The following is a 21,845-nucleotide window of genomic DNA, read 5'->3' on the forward strand; positions in this document are numbered from 1 at the left end:
ATTTAAATAAACAACAAATTGTGACAGATGAGAAAAACAATGTCTCCAGTGATATGATTGCACTAAATTGCCAAGTTGGGGGAGGGGAGAGAGTTGGGGGGAGAGAGACTATATTTTTAACTCTAAGCCAGGGATACAAAAACTAAAATTATAAATTTGGGGAATGGGATTCTTTCTTTCTAATATATTTTACATAATATCATAATCAACCTATTTTTTGGGGGGGGAAATACCCTATATTCCTTCCCATTTCTATCTCTCCCACCCTTTTTATTTTTCTTTTTTTCAGCTCTGTATGGTTTGCGGAGACCAGAAATGTCAAAACTCTGTGGAGAACAGCTGTTCTCATTTCTGGCATCTGCTAAGGAAGTGCTCAGAATCTCCTCAAAAGCCTCCTGCAAGCTATCCCATCCCAGATGTAAACTCGGAGACTGATTTTGTAGTCTTTGAAAGAAATGATCAGACACAGTAGAACTGGTTTCCTTACCACTGAATCTACTATGTGAAAATTATTTGGAGGCCACAGCTAAAAGGTTGCAGAGCTCTCCAAAGGTCCCCAAGCAGTGAATCCACTAGTATATTAACAAGACATCAACAACACATGCCTTTGGGTGGGAGCAGAGGTAATTGCTTTTGGTAAGAATGGATGTCTCCTATCCCAGGAAGCCTCCTCTGAAGCTCCATCTGCCAGGCTAGCTCAATAGCTCTTCTATGGGTACACAGGAAGCCTTGCCTCTCTATCTCAACACACTATAAAACACATATTTTTATAATAACCTTCTTATGTGATTAGAAACAGAGGGCCTACCTTACTTGACATTGTACCCCTGTGTAGTGCACAGTATGTAGTACATCTAAAGTGTTCAGTGAATATCCTAAAGATGAAATCAGTTTTCAAATCAGCTGGATGTAGCTACAAGACTAGATGAGGTGTAAAAGGCAGCTGTGCTGGGGAAATGAGGGCAGCGAGGTTTTAGTCCTAGTTTTAGGTTTGGGACTCTGACAGAAGAAGCATGTCCTGCAGACTGGTAGGGCACCAGCAGAAGGTGGCATCAGTGCCAAAAAGGTTGCTCTGACAGGCAGAGAGAGCACTTGAGCTTAGATCTTCCTAACTAAGTTGGGCTCCCAGGTAGCATGGGCAGGACTCAGCAATTCCTATTTGTTCCAAATGGAGGATGTAATATTACTGAGAATCTAGGATTACAAGAGGGGAGTCCAGTGGTTGGTGTGAAAGTGCCTTGCGGTTGTGAACTTCAGGGCATACTATCTGGCTGGGAACCAAATTCGAGTCCCATTGAGATCTCAGGGCTTTCACATTCCCAGGAGAGGTGAAGGGGGTCAGCAGGGAGGACCACCTGTCCCGTCAGCTGAGATTTGAGGATCAGAAGGCAGCAACACAAGGTGGTGTCGGGAGAGACAAGACATCGCTGCAGTACAAGAGGAGCAAAAGACAGGTGAGGAGCCCACGTGTTCATCTCTATTGTGTGGGCCCCCACTGCACACCCAGGTGCCTGCTTTTGAAGAGCAGGAGACTAAGAAATATATTCATAAGTGCCTGGGATATGTAGATTATTTCAATTATTGCATTAAACTGTAATCAATCCTGAAAAAAGCAAGCAAGCTAAGTTTTTCTTTTCTTTCTTTTTTTTTTTTTTTTTGCTTTATTCCGCTTTATCCTGCTTCCAATGAATGGTGGCGTTTGATGACAATGGGAGCATTTTGTAACATAATAAAGAAGCTACATTTTTTTTTTTGCACATATGAATGGAGCACGAAGGCATTTGTAACCCTGTGACAGGTGATTTTAATTACTAATCTAGGTGCATAGAAGAAAAAGACTTGGCCTAACTTGGCACCTAAATAGAGAGCTAAGAGGTTGGGGGAGAAATCTTATCTTTGAGTGGAAGTAAAATAAATCGGGGACATATGACTGTAATCATCACCATCTCCAGTCCCTCCAAGAGTCAGGAGACCTGGTGAAACCTGAATATTAGGGAAGAGGTGGCTTAACACCCCTGAAACATAGTAAGCATTATTATTAGAGAGGAATCATTAGTGAAGTCAGCTGACATGTGTTCCCAATAGTACAAAGGACAGTAGATTGTAGAGAAGATTCAAAGCTGGCACTTATTACAAATATTTGTATGCTTTTTACTTCTTGTACTTCCAAACCATCCAAAACAGCAAACAAAAATAAATAAAAGAGTATTTTCTTCCACATTTAATAGAAGCTAAAAGACTGAACTAAAACACAAACTGACTATATCTGCATCAGAGATTCTTTGGTCTTGCATTATGTAATATATTGAGAATTTATAAATATGCAAAGATTATTTGAGTATTTTCCTTTGTTGTTTGACATTTTTTTCTGTCAACAAACGCCACTGTATGAAACATCATAATTAGAGTTATTTGATACTTACTATATACCAAGTGTTATTTTAGGCACTTTATAGAAGCTTACTCAAGCGTTGGTTAACAATCCTTGAAGTGGGTGCTATTAATTCCCTATATTACAAACAAGAGAACTGACAGAATGATACTAAGTAACTTGATTGAGATTTTACAGCCAGTAATAGTAGATATAGGATTTGATCTCAGGTTTTCCATGACCATAAACTGTGCTTACCTCCTACACCAGGCTGGTCTGTGAATAGAGTATATTCAACAAAACTTTGTGAATACCTGCCACGTGTAAGGTGCATGTACAGAATATAAAGATAGTGCATTTGGGTATGGTCTCAAGTTATGTTAGGGGTCCCAATCCAGACTGCAAGAGAGGGTTCTTGGATGTCGCGCAAGAAAGAATTTGGGGTGAGTCGACAGTGCAAAATGAAAGCGAGTTTATTAAGAAAGTAAAGTGGTGAAAGAATAGCTATTCCGCAGACAGAGAAGGGCATTCCCAAAAGTAAGAGGAGGAATGCTCCCACTCTAGGTACAATGCTTGTTTATATATAGGATAACAACAACAACAACATATCATAGGGAGATGTGCTCTGCTATAAGGGTTTGTGATAAAGGGTTACTTTTCTTAATCACTGTATTTTGTAAAAGTCAATATTATTATTTTTAAAGCAAAATTAGAAATGCTTCTCAAGATGTTGGAAGTCTAGGTCTGTTTAGTAAATGTTATCAATCTGTTCTTTTAAACCTAAACATGTAGAGGGGCTAGGAATAACTAACATCCTGGGAATGCAGCCCAGAAAGTCCCAGCCTCATTTTTCCTAGCCCTCACTCAAGATGGAGTTCCTCTGGTTCGAATGCCTCTAACAGTGAGATGGAAGCCATGGAAGCACACTAGCAGGAGAAACCAACTATGCCTAAGAATGACACAGCACAATAGAGCCACAATCATGTCCATTTATTTACTTATTTATTTGCAGCATGAAACCAAGACATCACACCTGAGCATTCTGATGGGTCTTAGCAAGAGCACCTAGGTGACCTGTTGTTTCTCCAAGGCTGACATTTCTCAATCTCCTGGCATTAGAAAGGCAGAGCCAAACCTCCAGGATTTTGCTGCTTACCTGCAGCTCTCACTGAGCCCCAGGTTATCTGGATTTAGAGGATTGTGGATCAGTAGGATTGGCCATTAGACACTAATTCTCATTCAATTAAGGAAGGGATAACTAATGTGTTTCTCTGATGAAAAAAGTAGGTTGGCCAAGGGGCATTAATATCAGAGAGATCTCCTTGGATTTAAACCCAAATTTGGTCACTTAATTATGTCATCTTTGAAATATTTATTTAACTTTTCTGAACTGTGGTTTCTTAATTTATAAAATGAGGATGGCGCGAACAATTGTGGGCATTAACTAAAACAATACGCTTGAAAGTGTTTGACAATACCAGCAGCTCATGAAAAAGAAAAACATCTAAAACAGAATGTGGGTGAAAAGACTGAGAGTAATTTTCTACTTGAAGCAGAGTCTTCACTGAAAACCATACTTCTTTCAGCATGCCCACACTCTACAGCCTATTGGCTTGTATTATAGATTTTTATGTGTGTGGTATATTATTTTCTCACACTAGCTCTCTTACCATGTTCTGTCTGCTATTAATCTGTAAGATCATTAGGCACAAGGATTGTGAATTCGATTTCTTTTGTATTCTCTTCCCATAGTACCTAATAAAAACTCCCCACAGAGCCTCCATTCTGTGAGAAGAATATAAATATACAGCACTTTACAATTTACAAAATCATTTCACATGCATCCCCTCATTTGATCTCACCACAGCTCTCACGGGCTTCCTTGGTTCTCAGATCACGATGATTGGGAGGTGGACAGACTAAGTGATGATCAGGTTTCGGCATTAAGCATAGCATGTACTCTGATACTCATCAAATTTTTCTCTGCCGCCTCCTTTTTCTCTCTAACCTTGCGCCCTTAGAAATGTATCTCAGTTACACATCCTCGGGTCCTGTGCCTCCAAAGAAATTTCCAAAGGCAAAAAAAACAAAACAAAACAAGAGGTAACTTGTGCCAGCACATTTCTGCATGGCCTCCCTAGAAGGAAAGGAGCCTATGTTTATGATCCAGATGTATTAAGACGGTAACATTTCCTGACCAAATTTGAGCAAGATGATTTAAATGAGAGCGTGCCTAATGACATCTTATGACAAATGCAATATTTTAGAGGCATGAATTAATTTTAAAGCGTACTTCTACCACAATTCTCACAAGTTAAAGTACAATTTTAAAACATGTAAGACAAGTTTTTTAAGAGCAGTTTTAAGTTTATGGCAACATTGAGAAGAAGATACAGAGATTTCTTATATACTCTTGTCTCCACATATGGTCAGCCTTCCCCATTGTCAACATCTCCCACCAGAGTGGTGCATTTGTTACAGTCGATGAAACGACATTGACACATCAATATCACCCAAAGTCCATAGTTTCCCTTAAGGTTCATGCTTAGTGTTGCATATCCTATGGGTTTAGGTAAATGTATAATAATATGTATTCATCAATATAGCATTATACAGAGTGTTTTCACTGCCCTGAAAATCTTCTGTGCTTCCGTGAAAATTTTCACTGCCCTGAAAATTTTCTGTAGATAAATTATCCCACGCCTCAAACCCTGGCAGTCACTGATCTTTTTCTTTTAACTGATTCCATGGTTTTACCTTTTCCAGAATGTCATATATTTGGAGTACGTTATATGGCCTTTTCAGATTGGCTTCTTTCACTTAGTAAAATATGCACTTAAGTTTCCTTTGTGCTTTTCTATGGCCTGATAGCTCATTGCCTTTTAGCACTGACTTATATTGCATTGTCTGAACATACCAGTTTCTTTATCCATTCACCTACTGAAGAACATCTTGGTTGCTTCTAAATTTTGGCAATTATAAATAAAGCTGCTATAAACTTTCCTGTGTAGGTTTCCATGTGGATACAAATTTTTAACTTCTTTGGGTAAATACCAAGGTGTGATCGCTGGATTTTATAGTGTATTAGCCCGTTCTCACACTGCTATAAAGAACTACCTGAGACTGGATAATTTACGGAGAAAAGAGGTTTAACTGACTCACAGTTCCACAGACTGTACAAGAAGCATGGCTGGGAGGCCTCAGGAAACTTACAGTCATGGCAGAAGGCAAAGGGGAAGCAAGCATGTCTTACCATGGTGGAGCAGGAGAGAGAAAGAGTGAAGGGGGAAGTGCTACACATTTTCAGACAACCAGATCTTGTGAGAACTCTATCACAAAAACAGCAATGGGGAAGTCCACCCACGTGATTCAAGCACCTCCCACCAGGCCCCTCCATCAAGTGAGGATGACAGTTCGACATGAGATTTGGGTGAGGACACAGAGCTAAACTATATCACATGGTAAGGAATATGTTTAGTTTGGTAAGAAACTTCCCAAATTTCTTCCAAAGTAGCTCCTCCATTTTGCCTTCCCAGTGACAAATGAGACTTCCTGTTGTTCCACATTCTCATCAGTGTTTGGTGCTCTGTTGGTGATCTGGATTTGGGCCATTCTCATAGATGTGTAGGCGTCTAATAGATGTGTAAATGTCTAATAGGTGTGTAGGCTATTCTAATAGGTATCTCATTGTTGTTTCAATTTGCATATCCCTGAAGATACACGCGGTGGAGCAACTTGTCATTTGCTTATTTGCCATCCATATATCTTTTTTGGTGAGGAAAATATGATTTTTCAAATCCTACCTGGGACCTAACTGCGCTGGCATAAGGGTAGCTTGGGGTAGCAATGGAAATCATTCTTAAAGCATTTTCTGTAGACAGGTTATCTCTCTGTTAAATACATTGCTAAATTATTTACGTATTGGCGGGACTAAGAAGTCTGGGCAGCAAGTCCTTGTCATTCTTCCTCACCTCTTTTCCTGCATTTGGATAAAAATAGCATTGTTTTGGTTTTAGAGGTATCAGAGTGAGGCCAATATCATCTCTATAGAGATTCCGAGTTAAAAAACCCAAACCCATACCTCAAGGAGCAAAATGACGAACTAACCTAGCTGAGTAAATGCATGGTAGATGTGTTATTGTTGCTCCATCCTGCCATTCAACTGGAAAGATGACAAAGTGTGTTTTTGTCTCATTGTGTGTCCTCCTTCCATACCATTCCCTAGCTTCAATTCCATGCAGATTTTTTCAAGGAAGAAGTAAAAATGTGAATGGAAAAAAGTGAAAGCAAACCATTACAGGAAAGTGTCAAAAAGCAGAGATGATGGGCCATGAAAATCAAGGTCATGAGGTGCAACTGTCACCATACAGAGGAGAACAGGCAAATCTTATGGAGCAAAAACCAAAGGCTGTTTTCGTGGAGCTGAAGCTGGCTGTGCAGAAGAAGTCAAGTATGTTTTTCAGAATTTCTGATGGAGCTCTTGATGAGATGAATGTCACGTAACTTGTTCTGACCAGTGGGATGCAGCAGCAGTGACACTGTCTCACTCTCAGCCTGTGCCTAGGAGGCCTGGCAGCTTCTGTTTTCATTCAGGGAAGGAGACTCCTAATTTGCTAGAATGCATTTTACATAAGGATGCTGCAAAATTCAGAGAGAAAGCATTTTAAAGGAAAGCATCTTTATTTTTTTTCTTAGTGACCTTGACTGACCTCCCCTCTGCAAGCCAGGGATAGCTATTGCTATGAAATTGTGCTTGTTTTCATATCATACGAGCAAGGATGATAGATTGTTTGTTTTGAAATTTTAAACTGAGCTTAGTTCCAATCAGGACTGAAATTCATCAATATCGTGCTTGTTGTTTAATATTAAAATAGTAACTTGCCAATTAGTAAACAGCTCCTGCTTCTAGTCCCCAAATGATCTCATGGCCCTAGGAACCCCCTAGTTTGTCATTTTAAGGAAGGCACTAGCCAGCCTATTGCAACTGTCATGCACCATCCCCATATCTCTGCTCCCCAGTGGGAGAGTCTGCATCCCTGGAACTCTAGAGGGCCAGTACCTGGTGGCCATCTAGTCCCCAGGAGCTTCAGTTATCTGCTTGCCTGTGGGACCTGCAGCCCTCCAAATGCACTGCGGCTGGTTGTTTTGTATGTGTGTGTGTATATCTCTAGCTCTATTTCTATTTCTATCTCTATCTCTATCTCTGTCTCTAATTTCTATCTCTGAGTAATGTGTTTGTGTGTGTATACACAAATATATGGGAGAAGGGAAGGAGAAAAAGATGAAATTCACATATTACAATGTAAAATTGACCATTTTAAAGTGCACAATTCAGTGATATTTAGTTACTTTCTCTCACTTGTGCAACCACCACCTCTATCTAGCTTCAAAACAACTTCATTGCCCCTAAAAGAAAACCTTATGCCACTTAGCATTCATCTTCCATTCCTACCTCCCCTCAGACCCTAAGGCAACCACTGATCTACTATGTTTCTCTGGATTTGCCTATTCTGGACGTTTCACAGAAATGGAATCATACAATATGTGGCCTTTCATGTCTAGCATTTTTCACTTAATATAGTGTTTTCAAGGTTCATCCATGTGGTAGCTATATGTCAGTACTCGATTCCTTTTTGTGACTGTATAATATTCCATTGCACAGATATAACACTTTATTCATTTGTTGATGGACAATTGGGTTGTTTCGACCTTTGGCTATTGTGAATAATGTGTTAGATATTTTAAATGTTACCCCGTGCTAGTGTCCCTCTAGTGATATAAACACATGTGAAGCACCTCTCATCTATTTCCAGTGCAATTAGTGTTTTATGAGTGCTTTCAATTAACATTGTATTATACAGCAGTCTATCTCCTTCACCAATGAAATTTTCATTAGTCAAAACAGTAAGTTTTTCAACTAATCTTTACTTTAATTCTGATTTCGTTTGTATGTTTAAAGATGAAGATGAGAAAAGTGCTTTATCAATAAAGTTGATTTCTTTTCCTTAAGGAAAACCTACAACTGAAGACTTACTCATGACAAATATTTTAAAATAATTTTCCACTAATTTTGTGGTGAGTTCTTTAATCTGAATTTTCCACATAATAATTTTAGTCTTGCTTGCCTTCTTAACTGTGTAGACACTACCACTGTATAATTTTGAACTGTTATTACCATTAATTTCATGTTAGTATTTTCAGTGGGCCATTTTTTTCTCTTGGTTGATCACTACCTGGGTTAAAATTCATATTCAAATGTATTAGTTTTCTTTACAGAGGATTCAATCCAATTTGCTTTCTGTTGTCATTGTCTCACCACCAGTGCAGTGGCACAAAGGAGAGTTGGGGAATGGAGGCAGGGAAAGGTTACGAGCTTGGCCTGGGAGTCAGCCCCAACTCTCCTGTGGACCATGGGAAGGTCTTTAACATCTCTTTGATATCAGTTTCTGCATCTTTAAAATAAAGACAGTAAGAGTAGTCCCTACATCATAGAGTTGTTGTGAAATTAAATTAGTTAATACATAAAAAAGCACACAGAACAGTGCTTGGCATATATGTAGCATATGTATAGTTGCTGCTACTTTGTATTCTTTTTTTAATTTACTATGAGAATCCATTTAATATTTTCTTGTGTATTTATTTTTTACTTTTTGTAGGTACATAGTAGGTGTATATATTATTGCGTTACATGAAATATTTTGATACAGGCATGTAATGTGTAATAATCACATCAGGACAAATGGGGTATCCATCACCTCAAGCATTTTTCCTTGCGTTACTTATTATTCATTCTTCTGAATACGATGAATGAGGCAGAGTGCTCCTCTGGGATTGTTTGATCTCTAATGATTCTGGTGATCAGGACTTTTGCTCATTAAGCCATGTGTATTAGTCTGTTTTCACACGGCTATAAAGATACTACCCAAGACTGGTAATTTATAGAGGAAAGAGGTTTAATTGACTCACAGTTCTGCATGGCTGGGGATGCCTCAGGAAACTTATAATCATGGCAGAAGAGGAAGCAAGGCATGTCTTACATGGCAGAAGGAGAGAGAGGAGAAAGAGCAGGGAGAACTGCCTTACAAAATCATCAGATCTCCTGAGAACTTACTCACTATCATGCACATAGCATGGAGGGAACCATCCCCATGATTCAATCACCTCCCTCCCTCCATACATGGGAATTACAATTTGAGATGAGATTTGGGTGGGAACACAGAGCCAAACCATATCACCATAAGAACAATTTCATTCTGAGTCTCAAATGCCTGACTAGTGCCCAGGCATAGAACTTCTACATTACCCACTGCTTCCTCCCTCTTCTGATATGAACAAGATCAAACTGATCTGTACAAGGCCTTGACTCAATGACTAAGTCTCTACCCACAGATCACAAATGCAGAAATACAATCTTTTTAGTTAAAAATGGCAGGAATGCTTACAGTGACCTAACACTTGAATGCTTCTATGGTTCCTAATAAACTTTTTTTTGCCTTTCCTCTGCCCAAAGGCCATACAGCCAATTGTCAGTCACTACGATATCTCTTTTAAAAATGCTGTGCTTTAATTTTAAAATATTATATTATTAATTTTATTTTAGCCAGAGTGATGAGGGTAGAATTTAAATTTCAACTAGCACGAAACAGCTTATGATGAAAAATAGATTTTTCCACTTTCCATCCCTTTCCACACCTGGGTCCTGCTCCCCAGAGGCAAATACGCTAAACTGCTCTGCTTCTCCTTTGTACTTAGCTCCATGTTTGTGAATCATATGCATGCACTGCTATTTCTTCATCGATAATTCTAGGCATGGATGATGAAGATTTGTTTCTTTGCCCCCATCCCAAACAGTACCTCTCAATAAAGTTACACCCGGATTTTCTTTTTACTATATTATAATCAAAGTTACATCATAAATGACATGGCAAAGAACATGCCCTGTTGTCACGTGCTTGAAAAGTCCTACTGGGTGCTGGATAAGAGCACCAAATTTGGAGCTAGATTATAAGCCAGATCCATTGTTTACTAGATGTGTGGCCCTGGAGAAATCACTCCAACACTCTGTGCTGCCTTGTAGTAATTATTTTCCAAACATTTCATCACGTCTGCCATAGGCCTATCAATAATCCATTCACTCAAACACATTCATTTCATCTCTTCAGCCCCCACTTCTCTCTTTCTTAGAGCCCCACCAAGAAAAGGATGGATAATTTCATCCTAGAATGATAACTTTCATTCCTTTATGGTGGATAATTCTCTAGACCTACTATGCACTCTGCTGTAATCATGAACCCTCCCTTCATCTCTCATGATAGACAACAATTTTTGCATTTTCTTTGTTGGTTTACTACGTTGTTCTCTAAAGCACTTATATTTCTGACATGACAAAATTATTTTAAATAAAAAATGCATTACCCTTATACTTGATTTTTTTGGAAAAAAAACAGAATTCTCAGTTGAAAATCACTGTCACTCAGAATTTTTCACGCTTTGTTCCACTGTCTTCTAAGATTCAGTTGCTGTTAAGAAATTCAAGACCATTGTTTTGTATTTGACTGTGTTATCCTCCTCCCCTTTGGAAGCTTCTAGGATCTTTTCTTGATTTCAAGTATTCTAAATTTTACCATAACCTACCTGGAATTTTTTTTTTTTTTGTCATTCATTGTGCTAGGTGCTCCATTGTCCTTTCAATGGGAAGACACATGTCTTTCAGTCTGAAAATGTCTTAAATTATTTATTCAATAATATCCCCCCTTCATTTTCTCTCTTTTCTTTCTGGAACTCCTAATTAATAGCTGGAGAGCTCACAAGATCTATGATATATTTTTTCTTATCTTTTTCCCTCCCATTTCTCTCTTCTTTAATTTTTGTTCTACTTTTGAGAGTTGCTTGGCCCTATCTTACAATTTTCTATTTAATGCTTGTATTTTACTTTTTATATTTTTTATAGACAGGAGTTCCTATTTGCTTCTGATCCTTTCTCATGGTAACTGTTATCTCTATTACAGACTTGTTTCCCTGGGTATCTTTGAGGACATTATGATTTTCGAAAAGTTTCTTTCAATGTCTGCACTGACTCTGATTCATCTAAGTCCTCTGTGTCTAATTGTTTGTTTGTTTTATGGGGTTTGGTCTCCATGCTCATGCTGAACATTTTCCTCTAATGTCTGGTCATTCTTCTCTGTCCAAGTGCATGTAAGAGAGAGTGGCTAAAATACTGCTGCAACTACTGTACCTATGAGCAGAGGTGCTGATTCTCAGGGATCACGGCAGGGTCTGTGGGGATGACGTCCCCTTTCCATTGAGGAGCTCAAATACTTATCTAGAGACATTTTTCAGTGGCCGTTCAGAAAAAAAGAAAAAATCTAATTTCTGTCAGTTATGGAGCATGAGGGTGGGTGTGGAGGGACCAGCATAAGTTTGACAATTGGCATCCTGGGAGCAGGTGAGAGGGTATGATTGAGGCGAGACAGTTTTCATTCTTCCTAGACTTCTCCCCTGTTTGGTTTTTGGAGAGAAAGAGCCTTCTCCAGTCTCACCTGCTGTGTGTGTGTGTGTGTTGGGGAGGGTGGTTCTACAGTAGTTGCTTGGCTGCATGCAGTGGAGGGAGAAACTTGGTTCCAAACCTTCTCCTGAACTCCACTTTCTTCTGAAACCAAGTCCTCCAATTCTGAGCCTTTCTGGGTTTTACAGGGTGAATTAACTCACTTATTGTTTCCTTGATAGTAAGTGTTTAGATTTACCTTATTTAGATTTTTACCTATTTTCATTTACTGTTTTCCAATTTTCAAATAAATCTTTAAATCTTTTATGTACTATTGTCTTTTTCCCAGTTGTCTTTGTCTTTATAGATTAATTATTGCCTTTCTCTCTTTATTTTTATTTTTTTAAGTTACTGGCACAGGGTAGACACGGAAGATATTAATTGCATGTGTTTACATGCCAGTTTAATTTCATGCCAAAGGAAAAGATACTTTCTACATAGTGTTCTATGAATCAAACTGCCAGGCCTATCCTAATCAGGGGAACATAATGGAATGTCATCTCAATCACCCTGAGTACTTCTTTAAAATTAATTAATGAAGTCTCATTCCTTTATTACCTATTTATTTATTTATTTATTTTTTGAGACAGTCTCACCTTGTCACCCAGGCTGGAATGCAGTGGTGCGATCTCAGCCCACTGCAACCTCTGCCTCCTGGGTTCAAGTGATTCTCCTTCCTCAGCCTCCCGAGGAGCTGGCATTACAGGCGCCCGCCACCACACTTGGCTAATTTTTGTATTTTTAATAGAGATGGGGTTGTGCTGTGTTGGCCATGGCTGGTCTTGAACCCCTGACCTCGGGTATTTTGCCTGTCTAGGCCTCCCAAAGTGTTGGAATTACAGGCATGAGCCACCATGCTTGGCCTACTATGCCTTTTTAAAATGTTAGAGTCTTTTTGCAGAGGGTCCTAAAAAGAGCTGATGGATGTTTTCTCAAATTGGCAAAAAAAATCAATGAATACGAGAGTAGATTGTGTTCAGTTATTATTTGTGATTTGATGCTTATGGAAATCAACTTGTACCCTTTTTCCTAGACTAAACATATATGTTGTTCAGAATGCATAATTATTTACAAGCAAATTGTTAATGTGATTCCAATAAATGTGAAAAAATTAGACATTATCCCTTCATCTCCCCTCTCCCACCTGTATATATCTCAAAAAAATAGGTAAAAATATAGCATGATGGGGGGAATAAATTGGAGATTCAAATCCTGGAAAAGCAGATATCCAGTTGTCTAAATGAGCTGTCATAAAGATATTAGGAATAATAGTGTTATAATAATAGCTTCTATTCCAACTCAAGTATTTTGTTAAGTTTTAAAAATACCTTCTTTAGGCATCAAAAAACCTTATATAATACGTATTATCTGCTTGTTTACAAGTGGAAATGAGGCTTAGAAAAGTTATGAGGTTCAGTGAAGCTCCAGAAGGGTTTTGGACTGCAGTCAGCATGGCTCTAAAGCCTGCATACTTCATATTGCAGTAGAAAGCGATGAAAATGGCATTCACCTACAAACTTCTAAAAAATTTTCAGAGACTTCCCATGAGAATTGTCTGCCTATGTAATATTCATTCTATTCTGCCACCTCATCTGGGTGAAAGAAGTTAAAATGTTTGTTATATATGTAATCAGATTTTCAATAATCTTGAGCTCTCTTAAAGATATCAGCCTATCTGTAATTTCTTCTACCCCATTTTTTTTCTCCTTTTCTGATGTGGCTTTTAGAAACACCTATGGATATTTTGGAGTCTTTTCCTTTATTGAAAATTAAAATATGACTGACTAAAATATGACTCAGAGAGTTTTCATTTGAAGGACGTGTAAATCTCACTGTGAAAAATCCTTTTGACTTTGGTTTTCTCTGCATAGTTGAAAATACTGTTATGATAGGATGGCCATGCTACAATTAAACAAACATCCTATAAAAAATTCAACTTGTCAAAACTGGCTTGTTAAATAAGCTTGGAACCATTATCTGAACAACAAACTAGATCTGAACTTGGATAGCAGACTTCAGTTTTATGGGTCTTCCAATGATCTCATTGTTATAATAAATGAGTACATCAGGTTTCCTTATCCATCAGGAAAATCCTACACTCTGTGTTTCAGATGACTCAGAAAACACACAAATGTCTTTCATGCTGAAAGATAAGCAGGTTCTGGATTGTTTTCATCCAATGTCCTTACAGCTTCACGTCAAAGCAACATTATTCTGAAGTAAGCTCCTGACTGGGGGAAATTGCCACATCTCAGTTCATCTGGGCATTGGATCCATTACCTGATGGCGTGCCCCATTTCTTTCTTTTTTCAGAAATATGCTAAATGTACTGGCATGGAGTCATATAGGAGCATTGGTACCTACTATGCCATCCTCTCCTTGTCACAAATCCCCTGCCCACCCACATTCCTCTTCCCACATAGTCAGAATATTGCCTGGATGCAAGAACATTAACCCAACAAGTGTTATCTCCTAGCTGTTGGCAGAGGAGGCAAAAACGCACGAGCCCTTCATGCTCTTTTCCAGACTGCATTGGGAAAAGACAGTCACACGGGAGCATTCTTGATGCTGGATTCCTGGAAGGAATCCCCCTACAAGGCTGTACCTCTTTTTCATGCCCGAGGCCAGAAATTCTCAACCTTGAGGTGATTTTCCATCCCCCTACCCCTACTGCCATGGATATTTGGTAATGTCTGGAGACATTTTTGATAATCACAATTGAGGGGCACTATCAGCATCTAGAGGGTAGAGGACAGGGATGCTGCTAAACATCCTACAAGGCACAGGACAGCTCCCACAACAAGGAATTATCAAGGTCCAAATGTCAGCACTGGAGAGGCCATAAAACCCAGTCCTAGGCCAAAAGGCAAGTAGACAAGATGGCAGGGTGTCCGCCCTTCTTTCCCAATCCATGAAACGTTTTGTTGTTGTTGTTGTTGTTGTTGTTTAGTGATTTTTATGTGACAAAAGTTTTGCTCAATATTGAGAAAGATAAGAAAGAATTTCACTGACTTTAGAGAGGGAATAAAGTACAGTGGGTAAGAGTACTGACTCAAGAGCCAGACTTTCCTCAATTCAAACCCCAGCCCCATCACTTAGGAGCTGTGTGTACTTGGGCAAGTTCCATATCCTTTTTGGATATTTTCTCATCTGTAAAATACTCCCAGACAACCGGACATACATTGTAATCTTGTGATGATTAAATGAATTCTTACATATAAAGGCTTTAAATAGACCTGCTACATAGTAAAGGCTAAATTGTTAAATTGTTTTTTTCTCTCTCTCCCTTTCTCTTTCTCATTCTCTCTCTGTGTACCACTTAAGATGCCTGGGACACATTATGAGTCCTCAGACAAAAAGAGGCTTGATTCTCTACAAAGGGGAGCAAGAGACATAGCAGCAATGTGGTTTATGGAAAAGAGTCCAGGGGTAGGTTATGTTCTAGTGTTCTAGTTTGCTTTTGTTAAGATCCTTGGCAAAATGGCTTACGCAACAATCTGGGCCTCAATTTTCTTATGTGAAAAATGAGGATGTTGGCACTGGCCACATCATAAGGTTGCTGGGAAGATAAAATGAGATAATAAATGTAAAAACAATTTTTGAAATTGTGATCGGTTTGAACTTTTTGTAGAATATTTAAAGTTGTACGTTTGCCATCTTTCTGTATTCCCTCACATCTCCTCCAATACTTAAACAACAACAACAACAACAATAAAAATCTTCTTCTCCTTGGAAACAGTGGATCTGGAAAAGCTTAACTTATTTGAAGTCCCCAGATTTGTTTTTGGACAAAAGCCAGTGAATTGAATTAATTTTCAAAGCTTTGCTCTGATATTTAAAAAAAAATCACAATGACAATTTCCTGGTTTTAGGAGATGAGAGGAGCTTAGGAAAAATATGTCAATTATTTAAGCCAATTTGTTAAAATGCCTTCAGATGAGCAGATATCTGAACATGGGTCATTTAGTGGTTGAGGGCTAAAGTGAATAAGACAAAGAAGATAGTGTGTAAGGCCATCAGATTCTTGTTGCTTTCCAGCTTCTGATCCTAAAATGTGGTGCTTTCCCTTATCTCCTAGTTCTGCTTGGAACTGCTGATCCTAGTATACACTCTACTTTCCACTTCAGTTCCTCTTTGTGTCATCTGTATGGAACAAGGCCCATGTTTAGATAAGTGAAATGAGTTCTAAACCCACAGCGTCTCTCTCCCTTTCTCTCTCCCTTTCTAAGCACATGCTGTTCTATGCTCTGTCATCAAGGAAACACTTCAGCTACACCCCATTTACAACACCAAAATTGCTGATCATAATCAATGAATATTTTCAGGTCTGGGTGAAAGGTGCTGCCAAAATGCATCATAAAGGACACATCATTAAGCTCTCAATAGAAATACCACAGAAAGGGAGCATGACCCCTTGTAAAATTAATTGCTCCAATTGGGGATTACAGAAGATTAGGTGGAAGTAAATTCTACGCTGTGATTGTGGTGGTCACTGTACTGCCAGGATAAAAAAAGCCCTCATCTCTAAGGACCAGCGCCCTTCTAGATATTAGATTTGTTTTTGCCAGACCTCTGATATCTACTGCTAAAATTCTGCAGTTTGCCTCTTTGGTTAACATTGTTCATTTTTCCTTGTGAACTAGATAGGGAAAAATATGGAAGTCATTGGGGTAATTTCACAAGTCCATGGTGCAACTTAGTCTTGATGTGATAAAAGCCATTCACCACCAATCCTACCATCGGGACAATAACTGGGGTGAAACATCTCAATTTCTATACCCGAGCTCTTGTAATTCTTCATAAAGAAGGTTGCGGTGTCCCATATGTGTCCTTTGGGGGAATTTCCTCCGTACTTCTCCTTTTCCATACTTCTTTTGCAAACTGATCTGTCTAGGCATCATGTAAAAATGGGGCCAAACTGAATTTCCCATCCAGTATGCAACATGATCCCCACTCAAAGTAAAGTCAATCTTTATTTGTCGTATTCCCCAAAGGCCCAAAAGACTGTATCATTACATTTGCACAATTTACACATGGCCCACCCCCAGGGGCAAAAAGCTATGCCACGTGATTTAATTCTACAGTGACTTCTCAGAGTTTCCATTAAGATATTGGAAGCGTTTTTGCTCAATTTACCCTCTGGCTGACTCAATTCTATGTCTTAGACAATGGATGCTTTTATAAAGAAACGTTCTTGGCTTATAAATCTTAATTTTTGAAAGAGTCCACTGTAAATGTAAAAATTGATTTCCTTTGCTGTTTTTTTTTCCTTTAATTCCAAATAATGCCTTGTGTACCGCTGCTGCCTTGAGGAGCAGGAAGGCCATAATTTACCAGATGTGAAGCTATTAGGCCTTCATTTCCTGAAGCAATGAATTAGCAACTCTTTTACCCTGTCACAGAAAATTGTCACCAAAAGAGTCCAAGACACAATGGCAAGTCCAATTAATGTTTTTTTTCTTCAAGTGGGACCAGCTGAAAGATGAAGTGACTTGAGTGAGAGGCAAATTGATTTGGAAATTACCTCGCTTCAGAGGCTGGCTGGGAAGCAGAGGGAGCTGCAGTAAACATTATTTTTATATTTGATATCATCACTGTTTCAATAATTACATTAGGATTACCTTTTTCTACTAGTCAAGGTAAAAGATCACAGATGATAGCTTTAATTTTGTTTGCTCCAATTCTCTGGAAGAAAACACTTAAATTTCACTTTTCAAGAGTAGTTAAAAGTAGCAGCATATAAAGCTCAAGTGTGCAAGACCTGTTTTAGTTAGAGTAGTGTCTTAGGAGCAAAGAATGAAGCTAGGGTGTAAAATCTTGAGCCTTAAGATGGGTTTAATATTTTAAATATTGTTTTTAGCATATATTAAATTTTACAATATATTTACATATTATATTTAACTCTATCTTAAAGTTTTAATACTTAAAGCACTAATAATAATTTGAGATGAAATATATAATTTTATTTGCCTATAGATCACCTTAATAGATAGTACATTCTTGATCTACTCTATGGAAATATTTTTAATATTTATGATAGACTTATAATTTGCTTTTAGAAGAAAATGTTCTCTGAAATTGATTTTGCTGTTAAATATGTTCATTTGATAATGGCAAATCAACTTAAAATTTGATGAGAAGGATACAGATTAGAGTTAATATAATACAGTCTATTGTTTCTGAATATATAGAAAATTATGAATGTCTTTCCCTTGTTTGTGCATTTAGTTAATCATCATGTCTACACCATACAAGATTAAATTGGCTGTACAGGTATACATTGCTCTCCAGGAACTTGGGAACCAGTGGGAAGACTAAAGGATGTCCCTGAAGACTGATAATTATTAGGCGGTACACGAGGAAATCAGAGCCCATGTAGTTGTTACAGACATTGGGGCCAAGGACATTTTAAATGAGGGAAAGCTTGCTGTGGGGTGAGATCAGTCAGAAGAGACTTGCATTTCTTTTCCCAATAAATTTTCCTAAATACAGAAGACAAAATTGGATGGAGGCTGGGGAGGAGTTTGGGTCCCAACTGTAGGCAGGGAAGAGAGAGGAGAATAGAATATGTTGAAGACCATATTTGAGAAAAATCAGTATTTTTTTTTAGGTTTATGTCAAGATTTTCAACAGACTGAAGGGACAATAGGAACAACTTAGGAAAAATAACTCGTATTGATTGGGTGATACTAAAGAAAGAAGAGTTACCTTTGAAGAATAGTATATAAAACTTACAATAATAATTAGTAGTAAAATCATTTCTCAAAGCCTCCTATAAGAGGAGGGCATGTAAACTTTTAACAAGTTATTATAGATGATCTCATGTGATAATGTCAGGAAAATCCATTCCTTTGACTGGTTTCAGAGACTGAATCCTTAAAACTCAGCATAGAAAATAGAACCTACTTCCTGAAATATGCTGATCAATACCACTTCAATTCTAAAAAATACAAAACTGGCCGGGGGCGGTGGCTCATGCCTGTAATCAAAGCACTTTAGGAGGACAAGGCGTGTGGATCACGAGGTCAGGAGTTCGAGACCAGGTTGGCCAACATGGTGAAACCCTGTCTCAACTAAAAATACAAAAGTTAGTTGGGCATGGTGGCAGGCACCTGTAATCCCAGCTACTCAGGAGGCTGAGGCAGGAGAATCGCTTGAATATGGGAGGCAGGAGTTGCTGTGAGCTGATATTGTATCACTGCACTCCAGTCTGGGAGACAGAGCAAGACTCCATCTCAAAACAAACAAACAAAACAAACTCTTCCATGCTTCAAGTTTTCTTCAGTTAAAAGATAGAGGGAAGCCTTCTATTTTATCATTTCTGGGTGTCCTTTTGCACGCCCTCTAACCCCTGATGAACTAGTTGGGCTGTTGGGCCCCTACATCAGTGTGATTTCCTTCTGTTCTACATTTGGGCATGCTGTTTTCAGTGCCGGAAACGATTGACTCCACTATCCCACTTCACTGCATTTTTGTTCAAACTTCTTTGCATTTTCAAGATGTGGCTAAAATTCTACACGCAAGTTTCTCTTCATTCCTTTATAGCTATGCCATCAGCAAAACTTTATAATACACCTACAGGGCCAGGCGTGGTGGTTCACGCCTGTGATCCCAGCACTTTGGGAGGCTGAGGCGGGTGGATCACAAGGTCAGGAGTTCGAGACAAGCCTGGCCAATGTGGTGAAATCCCATCTCTACTAAACATATAAAAAATTAGCCGGATGTCGTGGTGCACACCTGTAGTCCCAGCTACTTGGAGGATGAGGCAGAAGAATCGCTTGAACCTGGGAGGTGGAGGTTGCAGTGAGCCGAGATCTTGCCACTGCACTCCAGCCTGGGCAACAAGAGCTAAACTCCATCTCCAAAAAATAAAAAATAAATAAACACATACAAAAACCACTGTAGGAATCACAGAAAGAGGACAAAATGTATGGTTTTGCTCAGAGAGAAACAATTCCTTTTGAGAAGAAAGATCATGCAAGAAAGGAACAGTACTTTGGAACAGAAGTTCAGCAGCATATCATGAGCCCAAAGTAAGGTATAAATATTGAAGGAATTAAGCTTGTTAGTTTAAAATTTAAAATGCCTCACCTCCTCCGTCATTAGCCATTTAATTCTATCACACCTGTAAATTGACTCTTCCTAACCTAAGCTGTCGTCATTAGGTGCCTAAGAAAAACACAAATAAATCAAAGTCAACATACTTTTATTTATTTATTCAGAGATTTAGGAAAAATTATATCACACTGAGGGTTCTGATTATGAATGAAGCTTATTGAGAAAGTCTTACATCAAAAAGTGTGTGTTAGCAATTCTGCATGACATCATCTGATAGATACAAGAAAGATTGTATGTTGATTCAAACTGCTATTTTATTGCTGTTGTGTCAAGTAAGTTAAGCCTCCTTTTAAGAACTTTAAAAATGTTTACCTTTTCCAGGCAATTACTTAACTTTGCAATTATCCAGAAAGTGAGCTCATGTGGAGAGCAAAATATAGTAAATAATCTTAACATATGGTATTAAATATAAAAATTTTTATCTGGTGCTTTTAAACAGATTTGATTTCTTTATGGATATTCTCTATATATTGAGTCATTGTCATATTCTCTGTTGGTTCTTCAATACAGTGGCTGTCTGCTAAATCTAATTTATAGGGCCTCTCAGAGTTTATTTCCATTGACTTCTTTTTTTCTCCCTTGAGTATGGTTCACACTTTTCTGCTTCTTAGCGTGTCTTATAATTTTTTATGGGAAACTGGACGTTTTTGATAATACACCAATTCCGATTCTAATTTTCTTTTTTTTTTCTGCTGAGGGTTTCTATTACTGCTGCATTTTTTGTTTACTCCTCCTACTTTTTTTTTTAAGAGTCTTGCTCCGTTGCCCAGGCTGGAGTGAAATGAATGGTGCCATCTCGCCTCACCGCAACCTCTGCCTCCCGAGTTCCGAGTTTAAGCAATTTGCCTGCCTCAGCTTTCCAAGTAGCTGGGATTACAGATGAGCACTCAGTTAATTTTTTTTGTTTTGTTTTTAGTAAAGATGGGGTTTCACCATATTGGCCAAGCTGGTAATGAGCTCCTGACCTCACGTGATTGTCCCTCCTCAGCCTCCGAAAGTGTTGGGATTACAGGCATGAGCCACCAGGCCCAGATCATTTCTCTTTTGTTAAATGAACTAACCTAGACTAAAGCAGCAGAACCTGTCATCCCTGTGGTGTATGGCTACTGACGTCTCAGCTCAGATTTTTGAAAAAAATTCTTACTTTCACTTTTCAGCCTGCTTCTTAGGGGTCATCTCTGTGTCTGCGTAGCTTAGTGGTCAGCCAATGACTGGTCACAGGCTATGCTCCAACACCTCTAGTTGATAAGGCTTCTACTCTCTGTGGATCTGTGTTTGGTTTAGGGGGTTGCATTCTAAGTCTGGGCAGTTTGGAAGCCAGCCCCAATTCTTTCTTTCTGCTGGGCCCTCTCAGGTCTCTGCTGCATAAGTGTAGAAGCTTCCAGACAGCCAAGGATGTATGCAATGCTTATTAAGGCCCTCAATGACTATCTCGTTTCCAGGATCTCCCTGACTAACCCTCTGGTATTCTACTTACACCCCAACAGGGACTGCAACCTTAGGCTAGGAGAGCGGCAGACTTTTCTCATTTGCTGCTGGGTGTGGGTCTTCCTTCTTTCACTCCAAATAAAGTCAGTCTCCTGCAAAGCAAAGCTGCTGGTTTTCACAGACTGCCTTGGAAGATTTCCAGGTTGCTGGGATAATTGTTTTCATCAAATTTGTCCAGCTTTATAGTTGTTTAGGGGAAAATGATTGCTGATCTCTTCATTTCTTCATAGCCAAAGTTCTACCTCATTCAAGATACTAGAATCATGCCTTTTGTAAAGTTAAAAAAAAGTTTACCTTTCATTTAACTGTGGTATTAGGCATCAT

The 21,845-nt window shown here is 38.7% G+C and overlaps 1 protein-coding gene across 7 annotated transcripts in view; it reads right to left on the minus strand.

Annotated features, from left to right (window-relative positions):
* LYPLAL1 (lysophospholipase like 1) overlaps nucleotides 1-21,845 on the minus strand; it is a 302,495-nt gene that overhangs the window by 182,855 nt on the left and 97,795 nt on the right. The gene's annotated exons all lie outside the window — the stretch shown is intronic.

This window comes from Pan paniscus, chromosome 1 (genome assembly GCF_029289425.2).
Source record: "Pan paniscus chromosome 1, NHGRI_mPanPan1-v2.0_pri, whole genome shotgun sequence".
In the NCBI taxonomy this organism is placed as follows: domain Eukaryota; kingdom Metazoa; phylum Chordata; class Mammalia; order Primates; family Hominidae; genus Pan; species Pan paniscus.